Below are 17,388 nucleotides of genomic sequence, written 5' to 3' on the forward strand. Positions count from 1 at the left end.
AGCGGCCGCCCCGCCCCGCCACGCCACGCCCCGCCACGCCCCGCCACGCGACTACGAGATCATTAGCTGAGTGCAGGGCAACATCGCGGACCGCGTGAACCACTGCACGGCCCAGTGGCCCGGGAACCAACCGCACGCACGCCCAGGATGCCTAGGACCCGGGCCGGGCCGAACAGCAGCGGACATTGGCCATGACGCTTGGAACAAAATCAACTAAGACGGACCACTTACTTCTTCCACCGACCCCCTCCGATTTGCCTGCTTTTTTGTAGGCTTAATAACTAACTAAAGGAGAGTCTTTAGTTAGTTTTAAGTCAAAATTATTAAGCCGACAAAAAGTCAGGCAAATCGGAGAGGGTCGCTGGAAGAAGTGGTCCGTCTGATTTGATTTTGCTCTTGGCGGAGCCTCGGCGCGACACCCTCACTTAAGAAACTGGTCCAAAACTTTAGGGATGAATTACAGACTACAGACTTACGCTTCAAGGCGAACGCAGGGGACAGTTTGAACGGCTGAACAAAAGCGCCACGCTTTTTCGTTCGCCAACCTTTTGGCCCCCGGCCTTCCGGCCCCCGGGGGGGCCCCCCCCAAAACCCCTTTTAAAAAAAAAGGGGGGGTTTTTTTGGGGGGGTGGGCCCCGGCGCCCTTTTTGGGGGGGGGGAATTTGGGGGGGGGCCCCGGGGGGAAACCCAAAAATTTAAAAGGGCCCCAAAGGTTTTGGGGGGGGGGGGGGGGGGGGGGGGGTTTTTTAAAAAAAACCCCCTTTTTCCCCCAAAAAAGGGCCAAAAAAAAAAAAAAGGGGGTTTTTTTTGGCCCTTTTTTCCCCCCGGCCCCCCCGGGGGGGGGGAAAAAAGGGGGGGAAAAATTTTTTAAAAAAAAAAAAAACCCTTTTGGGGCCCCCAAAAAAACCCCCCCCAAAAACCGGGGGGGGGGGGGGGGGGGGGTGGGGGGGGGGGGGGGAAAAAAACCCCCAAAACCCCCCCCGGGGGGTTTTTTTAAAAGGGGGGGGGAAAAAAAGGGGGGGGGAAATTTTTTCCCCCCCGGGGGGGGGGGGTTTTTGGGGGGGTTTTTTTTTTGGGGGAAATAGGGTTTGGTTTTTTTTAAAAGGGTTTTTTTGGGGGGTTTTTTAAAAAACCCTTTTGGGGAATTTTTAAAAAAAAAGGGGGGGGGGGGGGTTAAAAAAAACCCAAACCCCCAAAAAGGGCCCCCAAAACCCCCTTTTTTTCCCCCCCCCCCTTTTTTTTTTTTGGGGTTTTTTTTATTTTTTGGGGGCTTTAAAGGGGGAAAAAAAAAGGGGGGGCCCCCGGGCCCCTGGCCCCCCTTTTTGGGGGGGGGGGTTTTAAAAAGGGGGTTTTCCGGGGGGGGGGGGGCCCCCCCCCAAAAGTTTGGGAAAAATTTTAAAAAAAAAAAAACCCCCCCAAAAAAAAAAAAAATTTCCCCCGGGGAAAAAAAAGGGGGGGGGGGGGGAAAAAAAAAAAAAATTTTTTTTTGGAAAAACCCTTTTTTTGGAAAAAATTTTTTTTTTTAAAAAAAGTTTTTAAACCCCCCCCAATTTTAAAAATTTTCCCAAAAAACCCAAACCACCGCGGGGGGCGTCGCGGGACGTCCGGGCGGCGGCTCGGCGCACGAGCTGGACAGAGTCGTAATAATCCTATTGCCGGCCTGCCGCGGCCCGCGCCTACCTGCCGGGACACAAGTGGCGTGGCGGTGAGGACGGCGGCGCTCCCGACCGCGGTCCTACGCGCATCCTGCTCTCCTCTGCAGTGTGTGTGTGTGTGTGTGTGTGTGTGTGTGTGTGTGTGTGTGGGGTGTGTGGTGTGCACGCAGTTAAATGGGCCCCCCCCCGGCATTTCAAATTGGGGCGGTTCCCCAAATAAAGCGCCGTTGGGGTTTTTGGGGGGGAGGGGGGGGGGGGGGGGTAAACCACAGCAGGCAACCTCGTGTAAGAAGCGGCATGCAGGGCTCTGCATCAGGTTCACGCCTTCTCTTCCCCACCCCTACACTCGAAGTTTCTCAGCCCTTTCTTTTGGGCGTGTTGCCCTGGCCGATATTATATAGCCATCCGGCTGACGTGGGATCAGAGGAGATAGGCGACAAACAAAAGGGCTGGGTTGGCCCGCCTGGCCCGCCTGGCCCGCCTTGAGCGCGGTGGAGCGGCGGAGCGGCGCCCTGAGTGAGGTGTTTGGCAAGGCGGCCGCGGCGAGGCGAGGCGCCCCGCGGGACCCCTTAATGAGTGCGGAGATGCCCATGCGAGCACCCCGCCCCGCCCCGCCTGCCACGCCCCGCCCCGGCACGCCCCGATGAAAGCCAAAAGTGATGTCAAAGCGCTGCAGCGCCGCAGCCGCCTCGTGTGAGGCTAGTCCGAGGGGTCGGCAACTCATATATTACTTCGTACGCGGTGGCTATATTACCCGTATATTCCCTGTTATTACCTTATTACTTGCATTTTCCAAAATTTTCGCCTCTTAATACCCCTATTTTCTATATTACTTTATACTTTTATTCCCATTTTTCCTATATTCGGGAATACGTAACTCCCTCGCACGGGCCCAAAGGGGAAATCCGACCCCTCGGGCTAGTCTGGCCGTGGGCCGTCGTTCCTAATCGTGTCCCTTCCTTTTTCCTAGCTGCGAGACAAACAGATGTACGCGAGGCCCGAGGCTAGAACTGAAAGCCCCCATCACAGAACACCCAGAAAATGTTTCTTCGCGGAATCGATGAAAACTGATTGAGTTAACGGCATTCTTTCAAAGCTCATTTTCGAACTTTGTATCGGACTTCTCTTTTGATCCATTGCAACGTTTTAAAGCGTCGCGAGCCCCTCCAGCAGCAAACTGACTCCGCGAAGACTCGGCAAAGACACAAAACACATTGGTGGCCTCAATGACGCCGCGGCGCGCCGTGCTCCATTCCTGTTCCTCCCGGAGCGGCATGACCCCCCCGACGCGCATCGGAGGCCAGGCCGTCGTCGATATGGCATTGCTTGGCAGCCTTTGCAGCCTTTGGCCGCCTTTGGCGTCCGAACCAATAATTCATCAACGCGCAACACAATAATGTTACGGCACACGCACCAACAAATGGAGGGGGCCGCGGGGCGCTCTTGGTCCGGCCAGCCTTGCGCGGCGCGGCGCTGCTCTGCAAAAGGTCGCTCCAAATGTCGACCTGCCCATACAGCTCGGTGCGCGGCGGCGGCGCCCGGCCCAAGCGTCGCCATGGAGGGCGCGTGGTCGCGTGGCGCGGCGCGGCACGGCGCGATGCTGCACGCAGACGCGGCGATTCCTTGTGCAGCGCGTGGAGAAACTGATGGACGTTCAAGCTGCGCGCCGCCGCTGTTGCTCAATGCGTCACATCTTTTGGACAACGCCGGGCCGGGCAGGGCCGGGCCGCCCTCGTAATGATCTAGTGCCCCGCTGCAGCGCGCTGGCCACTGGGAGGGGGGAGGGTACCTGGCCCATAATTCAAAGGGCCTATCCCGCCGGCCCTGCCGGCCCTGCCGGTGCCAATGAGCCCCTGCCCAGTAAGTGGGCCAAATAGCCGTGACGGAGTCGTGACGAGTCGGAGTGCGGGCCTGGCGGGCCTGGAGGGCCTGGCCCGCGGCACGGCCTTGCGAGGGCCTTGCTGTCCCTTGGCGTCTCTTGTCGCTCTCTGGGCCGAGGCCTGACGGCCCTGGCGGCCCAGCGGACTGATTCCGAGTGTCGTTTTTCGTCACTCTCGAACCTACACTCCAGGCCCCTTGAGTTTAAGAGAGAGAGAGAGAGGGAGAGCGACGAAAAGGTCCCGTAATCAGTCTGCCGGCCTCAAGGGAACCGTCCAAGCGTGCTCCGCCACCAAGGCATCGCAGATTCGAACCTGTCTTTCTCGCCCCCCTGCGGGACGACACGCGAGAGTGCGACAGAGACAGAGCGGAGAGAGGCAGAGGCCTGCCTTCTGGAAAGGGGTTTGTGGCTTTCTTAACGTATTCTCCCAGTTAACGGGCGGCTGGTTTGCGGCTTTTGCCACGGAGGCCAGGGCAAGCAGGGCTGGGCTAATGACTGCTTCGTCCTCACAGTGGTCGAGCCAGGCCAGACCAAGGCACTGTACAAACGAGCTGCTACCTTCCCTTATGCTTTATCGGGCGAAATAAGGCATTGCGCGACCGGCGTAACACTTGGCCGTGCTCACACCTGTAGCCACACTGTAGCGGCACCGAGCGGACTTTCAATGCACACGAAAGCGAAACGCGGAGTGAGAAATAAATATGCTCATTACCCGTTAGCGCGCGTTCGCTTTAAAACGAAACCAACTGACACAACGTTGCTGTCGTGCTGTTGCCGCACCACGCTGCGCCGCTGCCGCTTTAGCAGTGGCCGTTCCCGCTCACGCGAGTGTGACCCGCGGTGCACTGGAATGAAAGAAACCACCTCGCAGGAGTGAAGCAGACGGTTTTGAGCTCCAGAGTCGTTAAATGGACTAGAATCGATTGGTGGGGTCATACGTTCGATTCAAGTCCATCTTGAGCTCAAAACGCGTTTCGAGTTTTGGCCGCTGGCGCCTGTCCCTGCTTGAGGACAAGGCTCGGCTGGAGTGCCGCCGATCGGTCCGACTGGACTCGCTTTGACTCCGCTCCAGCTTCGCCCTCGCGGCCGCGCGTCGCCCTCCGCATGACTCAGGATGTCCTGGCAGTGCCGGCGCACCGCGGCGGTCCGCTGTGTCTCCGGCGTGCTCCGCGGCCTTGACATTTCAGCCGACAAGTCGCCACACACGGTGCGCGCGGAGTGCGGCGGCGTGGACAGCCTCGGCGCCGAGGCCGGGCGGGTGGCGCGACGACGTGGCCGCGACGAGGGGTGCGTCAACTGCGGGCGGCGGGCGCGGCAGCCCCGGACACGGCCTCCACCGCCACGACCACCGCCACGACCACCCCCCCAGAAACCCCCCACCGCCCGACACCAAAAGCCGCGCCCCCCAGACACCGCCACGACCACCGCCAGCCCCGCCACGACCACGCCCGACCCCGCCCCGCCACCGCCACACCCCGCCCGACCACCGCCACACCACCGCCCGAACCGCCCAACGCCCCGCCACGCCCCGCCAACGGGCCCCCCCCGAGAAACCGCCCCAGGGCACCGCGGCCCGTCTGATTCACCGAAAATCGGACTCAAGCTTAGTTTTCCGCAAGTAACTGCTATTGGCTGGCTTGCGAGCGGAGTGGTCTTCATCCTGGCGATGGGCCGCCCGATCGGCTGGGAGCGAAAAGCCGAATCGAGTTTACGGTCTCGTGTGAGAAAGTCGTGCCGTGGTGGCACCGCGCCACGCCGCGCCACGCCGCGCCGCGACAAGCGACGCGAAATTGAAATTTAGCCACACAACACGCGTTTGGCTCGGCCGATTATGACGGGCCCGAAGCGCCGCGCGCCACGCTTGCAGCCAAGCGGGCCGGCCGAGCCAAACGCGAGCCAAGCGACGCGGACGCACGCGCCCGGCGGACTCTCTCAGAAAGATTCCTTTCAATTATTGGCCATCACGGAGTGACTTCGTCGTACTGATAGCGCGCGCACAGGATAGGTTGCGTGGCGCCGCCGTTTCCTTTTGAAGCTGCGAGGAACGTCCTTCGTCTTCCCAGCGTGGCCACTCATATCGCCATTTGTCTCTGCGCCGAGTGGAGCGGAGCGTCTTGATAGTGTCATCCTTAGCGCGCGGCTGTGTGCAACGCTCTGCCCCGCCCGGCGTGACTGGGGGCACATTACAGGGGTCGGAGGTGAGGGCCCGGCCGGGCCCCCAGCGCCGTGCGCAGAGCCCTCCAAGACCCCCCCCCCCCCCCCTCCTCTCTCTCTCTCTCTCTCCTCTCTCTCTCTCTCCTCTCTCTCTCTTTTTCTCTCTCTCTCTCTCTCCCCCTCGCACTGAAGGGGGACTCCGCACGGAGGAGAGGAGCAGACGGACGGCGACCCCTGTTCGGAACCAGCCGCTGGCCCCCCTCCACCCCCGCTGAGGGACAGATCCCCGGGAGAGACTCACAGAGCCTCGCAGAGCCCACCACGGGACAATCTGTTTCGCCCCATCTCGTCGTCATGTCGCACTACGCCCCGCCACCGCGCCCCCCCCACCGCGCCCCGCCACTGGGCAGACGCTCCCGCCTGAGTCCTGCGCGGCCGACGCGCTGCAAAACGTGCCTCAGTTCGTCTGCCTCGGCACGCGAAGAAGACCCAACACACTTTGGAACTGGATGGAAGCAACAAAGTTTCATACAAAACTGCGAAGAATTTCAGTGAAGACGGACAGAGCTCGCGCAAATCTAAACTCACCCCAGAACTTGTGAAAAAACCAAGACCATCGAAAAAACTTCTCCCTCCCCCCCCTCTCTTTCTTGCAAGATTCATCTAGCGCCAGTTCGCCTCGGCCAGACGGGAGTGCCAACTGTTTTCCCAGAATCGTTTTCGTCGCTCTGTTTCTCTCGCACCTGTGCGTGACGCCCCATGAGTGCGAGAGAGACAGAGCGACGTCGCCGGCGTCTTCCGCGGTGCCGCGGTGCCGCACTGGGCGGTCACTCAAAGGCCAGCCCGGCGAGCCAATCCGTCACCCCATGCAAATGCGTGCAGATCAGTCACCCCCCCCCCCCCCTTTTTTTTCCCGGCCGCCCCCCCCGCGTTAATTAGTGACTCGCCGTGGACAATCGCATAACTCGGGTTTAATGCAAGTTGCTGCCGCGACCCCGGACGGCCAGCCGACCGCCGCGGCGCCGCGCCTTGTCAAACATGACGGCTTCCTGCTTTTTTACTCACTTTTATTTTTGCATTTATCATTTAACCTTTCTGCACTTATCGCCGGCCGTCAGCGCCGAGAAGTGGCGGCCGCCTGAGCGATGGCGTCGGCCGCGTTGGGCCGAGTGCGCCGGAGACATGCTCGGAATACGATAAACGCAGTTCGGAGGCGCCCCTCCGAGGGGCAGCCAGTGTGCGTCCAGTTGGTGATTAGTGAAATAATCAACATAATCACAACATGCAGAACAGTTTTTATGTTTGATTTCCGGACATTTTAACCACAGGACTATTGGACCCCGGGCGCGGGGGTGTAAGAGTTGGGTCTCTCCATTTCACACAAGGTTTAGCAAAATGTGCGTAGGTTGCTCCTGCACTGTGCAGGTCGCGCTGCCAGTTCGTGCTCCCGGTCCCGGCCTGCCCATGGCCTGCCCATGGCCTGCCCATGGCCTGCCTTGTCGTGTTATTATCCGGTATTTGGCTTCGTGATGCGCGCGCTCGTGATTCATACTCCGACCGTCGTTGTCCAATTTGTCGCCGACTTGTAGTCGCTATCGGTCGCAGCGGGCGCTGCACTGCAGGCCTGCAATCACCCGGACCACTTTCGCCTTACGTAAGGGGGGTACAAAACCGTCAACCAACAGAAACCGAAATGTTATTTTTTCGGGCTTTGCTTTTCTGCGAGTAGCTGGGCCCCTGCGAAACGCATCACCCGGCGCCGGGCGTAACGGGCGACAAACAAAACGAAACGCAGCGACGGCGCCGTTAAACCGTTGCCTTGGCAACATGCAGAGTAGTCTTATTGCGGGGAGGAGGACAGGTGGCGCTCTCGTCAGACGGCTGGGCCAAAAGTTACTCGGCACAACATTTTTTTCGGCACCGATTTTTGTGTGGGTGTGTGTGTGTGTGTGTTTTGAGAAGAGAGAGAGAGGGGGGGGGGGAGGGGGGGGCGTTTCGGGCGGCGGGGGGGGGGGGGGGTGCAAGCGCCTGCCAACCGGGGGGCACCCCTTAAATGGTAAGGGGGCAGGCTGTACCGCCGAGCACCGTGGTTCGACGGGACTGCCCACGTCCCAGGCGCCAAGTCCCTAAATGCCCGGTGTCGTGCCATGAATGCACCTTTAGGAGAGAAGTGTACCTAGGGGTGCAGCCATCGCGCAATGGCGGTACCCTCATCCGATCGGATTTTGGGGGGGTAAACCGTCGCGCGGTGGCTGCACCCCAGCCCATTCATCGCGGGGGCACCCATATCGCCCGTACCCCATCCCTAGGGACAATGTACCCCCCCCTTAGGGAGGACCCATCCCGGGGGATAGTGTACTCCCCTACCTCGAGAGGGGGGGAGTACATTGCCCCTAGGGATAGTGTACCCCCCCGGGAGTACACTATCCCTAGAGTGAAGGTACTCCCCCTCTCTTGGGGGGGGAGTACATTGGCCCTAGGGATGGTGTACTCCCCCACCAGCAGGGGAGTACTTGGTCCCTAGGGATAATGTACTCCCCCAAATGGCAGACGTCATGGGGCAGATGCCGTTGTCGGGTTGGTTGGGTTGGGTTTTCCTTGCATCGACGGAAGGCTACTTAATATTCTAAATCTAAACTGTCCAACCAATCCTAACCAAACCTAAGGGGCTCGGGAGGGATCTTACTCTACTCGCAACGGATGTTACCCTACTCTCGACAGATATTATAATAAAACATAATGGTCCAACCAGTCCAAACCCTAAGGGCCCCTCACAGATCTCAAGGGGCCGGAAGTGGGGTGGGGGGGAAAGGGGGGGGGGGGCGACTTCCCCCCCCCCCCCACTTTCAGACACTAAAGTGCCATTTTGAGCTCGAAATAGAGAGAAAAATATAGCAAAGTCGCAAATTCTTTGTTTTTTGGCTTCTTGCTCGCTTCGCTCGCAGGTTTTTTTTAATTTTCCTCCATTATTTTGCCGTTTGGCTCGCTTCGCCCACCAATAAAGCGTGTAATTAAGCTCTAAAAATGGGAAAAGTTGTGTTAAAGTCTAGAATTGTGTGAATTTTCGCTTTAAGCTCGCTTCGCTCGCTGGATTTTGGAAAACTATTGGGGAAGTCTAAACCGTATTGGGGGGTTGCCCCTTAACGGTAGGCAACCCAACAATTTTTCCCTAAAAATTCGCCCCCCCCCCCCAGAAAGTACTTTCGGCGGCCCGGGGCGCTGGCACAGCCTCGCTGTTTGACGCTGGCACAGCCCGCTGTTTGACGCTGGCACAGCCTTGCTGGGGTTTGGCCTGCACAGCCTCGCTGTTTGACGCTGGCACAGCCCCGCTGTTTGACGCTGGCACAGCCTCGCTGTTTGACGCTGGCACAGCCTCGCTGGGGAGGCTGGCACAGCCTCGTGTTTGACGCTGGCACAGCCTCGCTGTTTGACGCTGGGACAGCCCCGCTGTTTGACGCTGGCACAGCCTCGCTGTTTGACGCTGGCACAGCCTCGCTGTGTTTGGCTGGCACAGCTTCGCTGTTTGACGCTGGCACAGCCTCGCTGTTTGACGCTGGCACAGCCCCGCTGTTTGACGCTGGCACAGCCTCGCTGTTTGACGCTGGCACAGCCTCGCTGTTTGACGCTGGCACAGCCTCGCTGTTTTAGGCTGGCACAGCCTCGCTGTTTGACGCTGGCACAGCCTCGCTGTTTGACGCTGGCACAGCCTCGCTGTTTTACGCTGGCACAGCCTCGCTTGTGAGGCTGGCACAGCCCCGCTGTTTGAGGCTGGCACAGCCTCGCTGTTTGACGCTGGCACAGCCTCGCTGTTTGGGCGCTGGCACAGCCTCGCTGTTTGACGCTGGCACAGCCTCGCTGTTTGACGCTGGCACAGCCTCGCTGTTTAGGGTGGCACAGCCTTTGCTGTTTGACGCTGGCACAGCCTCGCTGTTTGACGCGGCACAGCCTCGCTGTTTGACGCTGGCACAGCCTCGCTGTTTGACGCTGGCACAGCCTCGCTGTTTGAGCTGGCACAGCCTCGCTGTTTTACGCTGGCACAGCCTCGCTGTTTGACGCTGGCACAGCCTCGCTGTTTAGGGTGGCACAGCCTCGCTGTTTGACGCTGGCACAGCCTCGCTGTTTGACGCTGGCACAGCCTCGCTGTTTGACGCTGGCACAGCCTCGCTGTTTGACGCTGGCACAGCCTCGCTGTTTGACGCTGGCACAGCCTCGCTGTTTGAGGCTGGGACAGCCTCGCTGGTTTTACGCTGGCACAGCCTCGCTGTTTGACGCTGGCACAGCCTTGCTGTTTGACGCTGGCACAGCCCCGTGTGGGAGGCTGGCACAGCCTCGCTGTTTGACGCTGGCACAGCCTCGCTGTTTGACGCTGGCACAGCCTCGCTGTTTTACGCTGGCACAGCCTCGTGTTTGACGCTGGCACAGCCTCGCTGTGTGAGGCTGGCACAGCCTCGCTGTTTGACGCGGGACAGCCTCGCTGTTTTACGCTGGACAGCCTCGCTGTTTGGGCTGGCAAGCCTCGCTGTTTGACGCTGGCACAGCCTCGCTGTTTGACGCTGGCACAGCCTCGCTGTTTGACGCTGGCACAGCCTCGCTGTGTGAGCTGGCACAGCCTCGCTGTTTGACGCTGGCACAGCCTCGCTGTTTGACGCTGGCACAGCCTCGCTGTTTTACGCTGGGACAGCCTCGCTGTGGGAGGCTGGCACAGCCTCGCTGTTTGACGCTGGCACAGCCTCGCTGTTTGACGCTGCACAGCCTCGCTGTGTGAGGCTGGCACAGCCTCGCTTTTGAGGCTGGCACAGCCTCGCTGTGGGCTGGCACAGCCTCGCTGTTTTACGCTGGCACAGCCTCGCTGTTTGACGCTGGCACAGCCTCCTGTTTGACGCTGGCACAGCCTCGCTGTGTGAGGCTGGCACAGCCTCGCTTTTTACGCTGGCACAGCCTCGCTGTGTTAGCTGGCACAGCCTCGCTGTTTGACGCTGGCACAGCCTCGCTGTTGACGCTGGCACAGCCTCGCTGTTTGACGCTGGCACAGCCTCGCTGTTTGACGCTGGCACAGCCCGCTGTTTTACGCTGGCACAGCCTCGCTGTGGGAGGCTGGCACAGCCTCGCTGTTTGACGCTGGCACAGCCTCGCTGTTTGAGCTGGCACAGCCTCGCTGTTTGACGCTGGCACAGCCTCGCTGTTTGACGCTGGCACAGCCTCGCTGTGTGAGGCTGGCACAGCCTCGCTGTGTGAGGCTGGCACAGCCTCGCTTTTGACGCTGCACAGCCTCGCTGTTTGACGCTGGCACAGCCTCGCTGTGTGACGCTGGCACAGCCTCGCTGTTTGACGCTGGCACAGCCTCGCTGTTGACGCTGGCACAGCCTCGCTGTGTGAGGCTGGCACAGCCTCGCTGTTTGACGCTGGCACAGCCTCGCTGTTTGTCGCTGGCACAGCCTCGCGTTTGACGCTGGCACAGCCTCGCTGTTTGACGCTGGCACAGCCTCGCTGTGTGAGGCTGGCACAGCCTCGCTGTTTGACGCTGGCACAGCCTCGCTGTTTGACGCTGGCACAGCCTCGCTGTTGTGAGGCTGGCACAGCCCCGCTGTTTGACGCTAGCACAGCCTCGCTGTTTGAGCTGGCACAGCCCTCGCTGTTTGACGCTGGCACAGCCTCGCTGTTTGACGCTGGCACAGCCTCGCTGTGTGAGGACGCTGGCACAGCCTCGCTGTGTGAGGCTGGCACAGCCTCGCTTTTGACGCTGGCACAGCCTCGCTGTTTGACGCTGGCACAGCCCGCTGTTTGACGCTGGCACAGCCTCGCTGTTGTACGCTGAGACAGCTCGCTGTGTTAGGCTGGCACAGCCTCGCTGTTTGACGCTGGCACAGCCTCGCTGTTTGACGCTGGCACAGCCTCGCTGTTTGACGCTGGCACAGCCTCGCTGTTTGACGCTGGCACAGCCTCGCTGTTTGACGCTGGCACAGCCTCGCTGTTTGACGCTGGCACAGCCTCGCTGTTTGACGCTGGCACAGCCTCGCTGTGGGAGGCTGGCACAGCCTCGCTGTTTGACGCTGGCACAGCCTCGCTGTTTGACGCCTGCACAGCCTCGCTGTGGAGCTGGCACAGCCTCGCAGTGTGAGGCTGGCACAGCCTCGCTGTGTGAGGCTGGCACAGCCTCGCTGTTTGACGCTGGCACAGCCTCCCCCGCTGTTTTACGCTGAGACAGCCTCGCTGGTTAGGCTGGCATAGCCTCGCTGTTTGACGCTGGCACCAGCTCGCTGTTTGACGCTGGCACAGCCTCGCTGTTTGACGCTGGCACAGCCTCGCTGTTTGACCGGGGGGAAACAACTAAGAATTTTGGTGTACAAAAGCGAAAATTTTTCTAAATTTTCGTAAATTTTCCTACATTTTTAAAAGTTTTTGTCAATTTTGTAAATTTTTAGACATTTTACAATTTTCAAAAATTGTGGAAATTATTGAGAATTTTTGAAATTTTTTGAAAAGTTAAGGCAATTTTTGAAAATTTTGGAAATTTTTGTGAATTTTTGACATTGACGAGGGCGTGGGGGAGTAGCACAGGGAGAAAGATGGGGTAAATGGTCCAGGTAGGGCATCGATTGAGCCGCGGGCAGGCAAATCACAACACGCGCGGCGACACAGAACGCGCATGGCTCGACGACGCACGAATGGCAAGGGCTGCAGGGCAACTGGCGCTCGGACCTGCCCGGCCAAGGCAGGGGAGTCCGAACTTTGAAGAAAAATCCTGGTTCATATGCGCGAGAGTATCGTCGCATTTCCGTCGCGCAATGGCGGGCTTTGTCCTACGCCACTCCCGAGCGGCAGGGGCCCGTCCGAAAGCATTCCAGAAGGTTCGAGAAGGTTTTCGTAAAAAACGCCGCCAGTCTCCAAAGAAATGACACACTGTTTCGAGACGTCCCCCCAATTAGCAAGGTCAAGAAGCCCGGCGGGTGAAGGGGGGAGGGGGTGGGCTGGGGCGTCGACCTGCATCCGGGGATGCCATTCATTGACAGCGAGCTTTCCTGGCCGCCCCGCCGGCAGGTGTTAGGACTACAGCTGCCTTTAAAATTGACGTACAAAGTTCATTTAACAGATTCGAACGGTGAGGCGTGCAGGACGCTCGTTTGTAAGATTTTGCGAAATGCCACATATACTGCGATTCAGGATGGATGGTGGCTGGCGGTGGTTGGTTGGGACGGCGAATACCTGACTCTGTCCCGAGGTTCCGGCAGGGGTGGAGGGCACCCGCCCGGGCGGGGCCGCGCCGCCAGGCCGCCCTGAGGACAGTCGAGCCACCTGGTCCACCGGAGCCTTCTCGGAAGACGAGCCGAGAGCATTAGCATAAATCTAGGAAAATTTGTTTCTAACGATTTGAGAGTTAAACAAAAACATTTTTAGATTCCTTACAAAATGAGGAAAAAGGACGTTTTGAATATGTTGCTACGACGCTCCGTCCGTTTGAACGTTGACAGGAGGGTGCTTTGTTTTAACACTAAGTAGCGGGCATCCGGCATCACGCAAGTCATCCCTTCAAAATATTTCAGCCCACTACTTGAACTTGAGCTTGCTTGGTGCTTCGCAGTCTTACAGAAAGTTCAAAATTTTTGGCTTTACTTAGGAAATTACGAAATTTTTTGTGATTTTCCGGAATTTTTGAAAATTTTCAGAAATTTGAGAAATTTTCAGACATTTCGAAATTTTTTAGAATTTTGGAAATTTTTGAAAATTTTCAAGAAAGTTTGCATTGGCACAAATTTTTAAATTTTGTGGAAATTCTCAAAATTATGAAAATTTTTGAGAATTTTTGAAATTGGTAAAATTTTTTGAAGCATTACATTTTTGGTGTACAAAAAAAAGGGGAGCTGTTTCCCCTCGTGTTTGACGCTGCACAGCCTCGCTGTTTGACGCTGGCACAGCCTCGCTGTTTGACGCTGGCACAGCCTCGCTGTTTGACGCTGGCACAGCCTCGCTGTGGAGGCTGGCACAGCCTCGCTGTTTGACGCTGGCACAGCCTCGCTGTTTGACGCCTGGCACAGCCTCGCTGGTGACGCTGGCACAGCCTCGCTGTGTGAGGCTGGCACAGCCTCGCTGTGTGAGGCTGGCACAGCCTCGCTGTTTGACGCTGGCACAGCCTCGCTGTTGACGCTGGCACAGCCTCGCTGTTGACGCTGGCACAGCCTCGCTGTGTGAGGCTGGCACAGATCGCTGTTTGACGCTGGCACAGCCTCGCTGTGTTAGCTTGCACAGCCTCGCTGTTTGACGCTGGCACAGCCTCGCTGTTTGACGCTGGCACAGCCTCGCTGTTTGACGCTGGCACAGCCTCGCTGTGTGAGGCTGGCACAGCCTCGTTGTTTGACGCGGCACAGCCTCGCTGTTGACGCTGGCACAGCCTCGCTGTGAGGCTGGCACAGCCTCGCTGTTTGACGCTGGCACAGCCTCGCTGTGGGACGCTGGCACAGCCGCTGTGTGACGCTGGCACAGCCTCGCTGTTTGACGCTGGCACAGCCTCGCTGTTTGACGCTGGCACAGCCTCGCTGTTTGACGCTGGCACAGCCTCGCTGTGTGACGCTGGCACAGCCTCGCTGTTTGACGCTGGCACAGCCTCGCTGTTTGACGCTGGCACAGCCTCGCTGTGTGAGGCTGGCACAGCCTCGCTGTTGAGGCTGGCACAGCCTCGCTTTTGACGCTGGCACAGCCTCGCTGTTTGACGCTGGCACAGCCTCGCTGTTTGACGCTGGCACAGCCTCGCTGTTTACGCTGAGACAGCCTCGCTGTGTTAGGCTGGCACAGCCTCGCTGTTTGACGCTGGCACAGCCTCGCTGTTTGACGCTGGCACAGCCTCGCTGTTTGACGCTGGCACAGCCTCGCTGTGTGAGGCTGGCACAGCCTCGCTGTTTGACGCTGGCACAGCCTCGCTGTTTGACGCTGGCACAGCCTCGCTGTTTGACGCTGGCACAGCCTCGCTGTGTGAGGCTGGCCACAGCCTCGCTGTTTGACGCTGGCACAGCCTCGCTGTTTGACGCTGGCACAGCCTCGCTGTTTGACGCTGGCACAGCCTCGTTTGACGCTGGCACAGCTCGCTGTGTGAGGCTGGCACAGCCTCGCTGTGCGAAGCTGGCACAGCCTCGCTGTTTGACGCTGGCACAGCCTCGCTGTGTGAGGCTGGCACAGCCCCGCTGTTTGACGCTGGCACAGCCTCGCTGTGGGAGGCTGGCACAGCCTCGCTGTTTGACGCTGGCACAGCCTCGCTGTTTGACGCTGGCACAGCCTCGCTGTGTGAGGCTGGCACAGCCTCGCTGTGTGAGGCTGGCACAGCCTCGCTTTTGACGCTGGCACAGCCTCGCTGTTTGACGCTGGCACAGCCTCGCTGTTTGACGCTGGCACAGCCTCGCTGTTTGACGCTGGCACAGCCTCGCTGTGTTAGGCTGGCACAGCCTCGCTGTTTGACGCTGGCACAGCCTCGCTGTTTGACGCTGGCACAGCCTCGCTGTTTGACGCTGGCACAGCCTCGCTGTGTGACGCTGGCACAGCCTCGCTGTTTGACGCTGCACAGCCTCGCTGTTTGACGCTGGCACAGCCTCGCTGTTTGACGCTGGCACAGCCTCGCTTTTCGACGCTGGCACAGCCTCGCTGTTTGACGCTGGCACAGCCTCGCTGTGTGAGGCTGGCACAGCCTCGCTGTTTGACGCTGCACAGCCTCGCTGTGGGAGGCTGGCACAGCCTCGCTGTTTGACGCTGGCACAGCCTCGCTGTTTGACGCTGGCACAGCCTCGCTGTGTGAGGCTGGCACAGCCTCGCTGTGTGAGGCTGGCACAGCCTCGCTCTTGACGCTGGCACAGCCTCGCTGTTAGACGCTGGCACAGCCTCGCTGTTTGACGCTGGCACAGCCTCGCTGTTGACGCTGGCACAGCCTCGCTGTTTGACGCTGGCACAGCCTCGCTGTTTGACGCTGGCACAGCCTCGCTGTTTGAGGCTGGCACAGCCTCGCTGTTTGACGCTGGCACAGCCTCGCTGTTTGACGCTGGCACAGCCTCGCTGTTTGACGCTGGCACAGCCTCGCTGTTTGACGCTGGCACAGCCTCGCTGTTGAGCTGGCACAGCCTCGCTGTTGACGCTGGCACAGCCTCGCTGTTTGACGCTGGCACAGCCTCGCTGTGTGAGGCTGGCACAGCCCGCTGTTTGACGCTGGCACAGCCTCGCTGTGGGAGGCTGGCACAGCCTCGCTGTTTGACGCTGGCACAGCCTCGCTGTTTGACGCTGGCACAGCCTCGCTGTGTGAGGCTGGCACAGCCTCGCTGTGTGAGGCTGGCACAGCCTCGCTTTTGACGCTGGCACAGCCTCGCTGTTTGACGCTGGCACAGCCTCGCTGTTTGACGCTGGCACAGCCTCGCTGTTTACGCTGGCACAGCCTCGCTGTGTTAGGCTGGCACAGCCTCGCTGTTTGACGCTGGCACAGCCTCGCTGTTTGACGCTGGCACAGCTCGCTGTTTGACGCTGGCACAGCCTCGCTGTGTGACGCTGGCACAGCCTCGCTGTTTGACGCTGGACAGCCTCGCTGTTGACGCTGGCACAGCCTCGCTGTTTGACGCTGGCACAGCCTCGCTGTGGGAGGCTGGCACAGCCTCGCTGTTTGACGCTGGCACAGCCTCGCTGTTTGACGCTGGCACAGCCTCGCTGTGTGAGGCTGGCACAGCCTCGCTGTGTGAGGCTGGCACAGCCTCGCTGTTGAGGCTGGCACAGCCTCGCTGTTTGACGCTGGCACAGCCTCGCTGTTTGACGCTGGCACAGCCTCCTGTTTGACGCTGGCACAGCCTCGCTGTTGAGGCTGGCACAGCCTCGCTGTTTGACGCTGGCACAGCCTCGCTGTTTAGGCTGGCACAGCCTCGCTTTTGACGCTGGCACAGCCTCGCTGTTTGACGCTGGCACAGCCTCGCTGTTTGACGCTGGCACAGCCTCGCTGTGTGACGCTGGCACAGCCTCGCTGTTTGACGCTGGCACAGCCTCGCTGTGTGAGGCTGGCACAGCCTCGCTGTTTGACGCTGGCACAGCCTCGCTGTTTGACGCTGGCACAGCCTCGCTGTTTGACGCTGGCACAGCCTCGCTGTGTGAGCTGGCACAGCCTCGCTGTTTGACGCTGGCACAGCCTCGCTGTTGACGCTGGCACAGCCTCGCTGTGTGAGGCTGGCACAGCCGCGTGTGCCTCGCTGTGTGAGGCTGGCACAGCCTCGCTTTTTGACGCTGGCACAGCCTCGCTGTTTGACGCTGGCACAGCCTCGCTGTTTGACGCTGGCACAGCCTCGCTGTTTTACGCTGGACAGCCTCGCTGTGTTAGGCTGGCACAGCCTCGCTGTTTGACGCTGGCACAGCCTCGCTGTTTGACGCTGGCACAGCCTCGCTGTTTGACGCTGGCACAGCCTCGCTGTGTGACGCTGGCACAGCCTCGCTGTTTGACGCTGACACAGCCTCGCTGTTTGACGCTGGCACAGCCTCGCTGTTTGACGCTGGCACAGCCTCGCTGTGGGAGGCTGGCACAGCCTCGCTGTTTGACGCTGGCACAGCCTCGCTGTTGGACGCCTGCACAGCCTCGCTGTGTGAGGCTGGCACAGCCTCGCTGTGTGAGGCTGGCACAGCCTCGCTGTGTGAGGCTGGCACAGCCTCGCTGTTTGACGCTAGCACAGCCTCGCTGTGGGAGGCTGGCACAGC

This window comes from Thrips palmi, unplaced genomic scaffold, assembly GCF_012932325.1.
Source record: "Thrips palmi isolate BJ-2018 unplaced genomic scaffold, TpBJ-2018v1 HiC_scaffold_10, whole genome shotgun sequence".
In the NCBI taxonomy this organism is placed as follows: domain Eukaryota; kingdom Metazoa; phylum Arthropoda; class Insecta; order Thysanoptera; family Thripidae; genus Thrips; species Thrips palmi.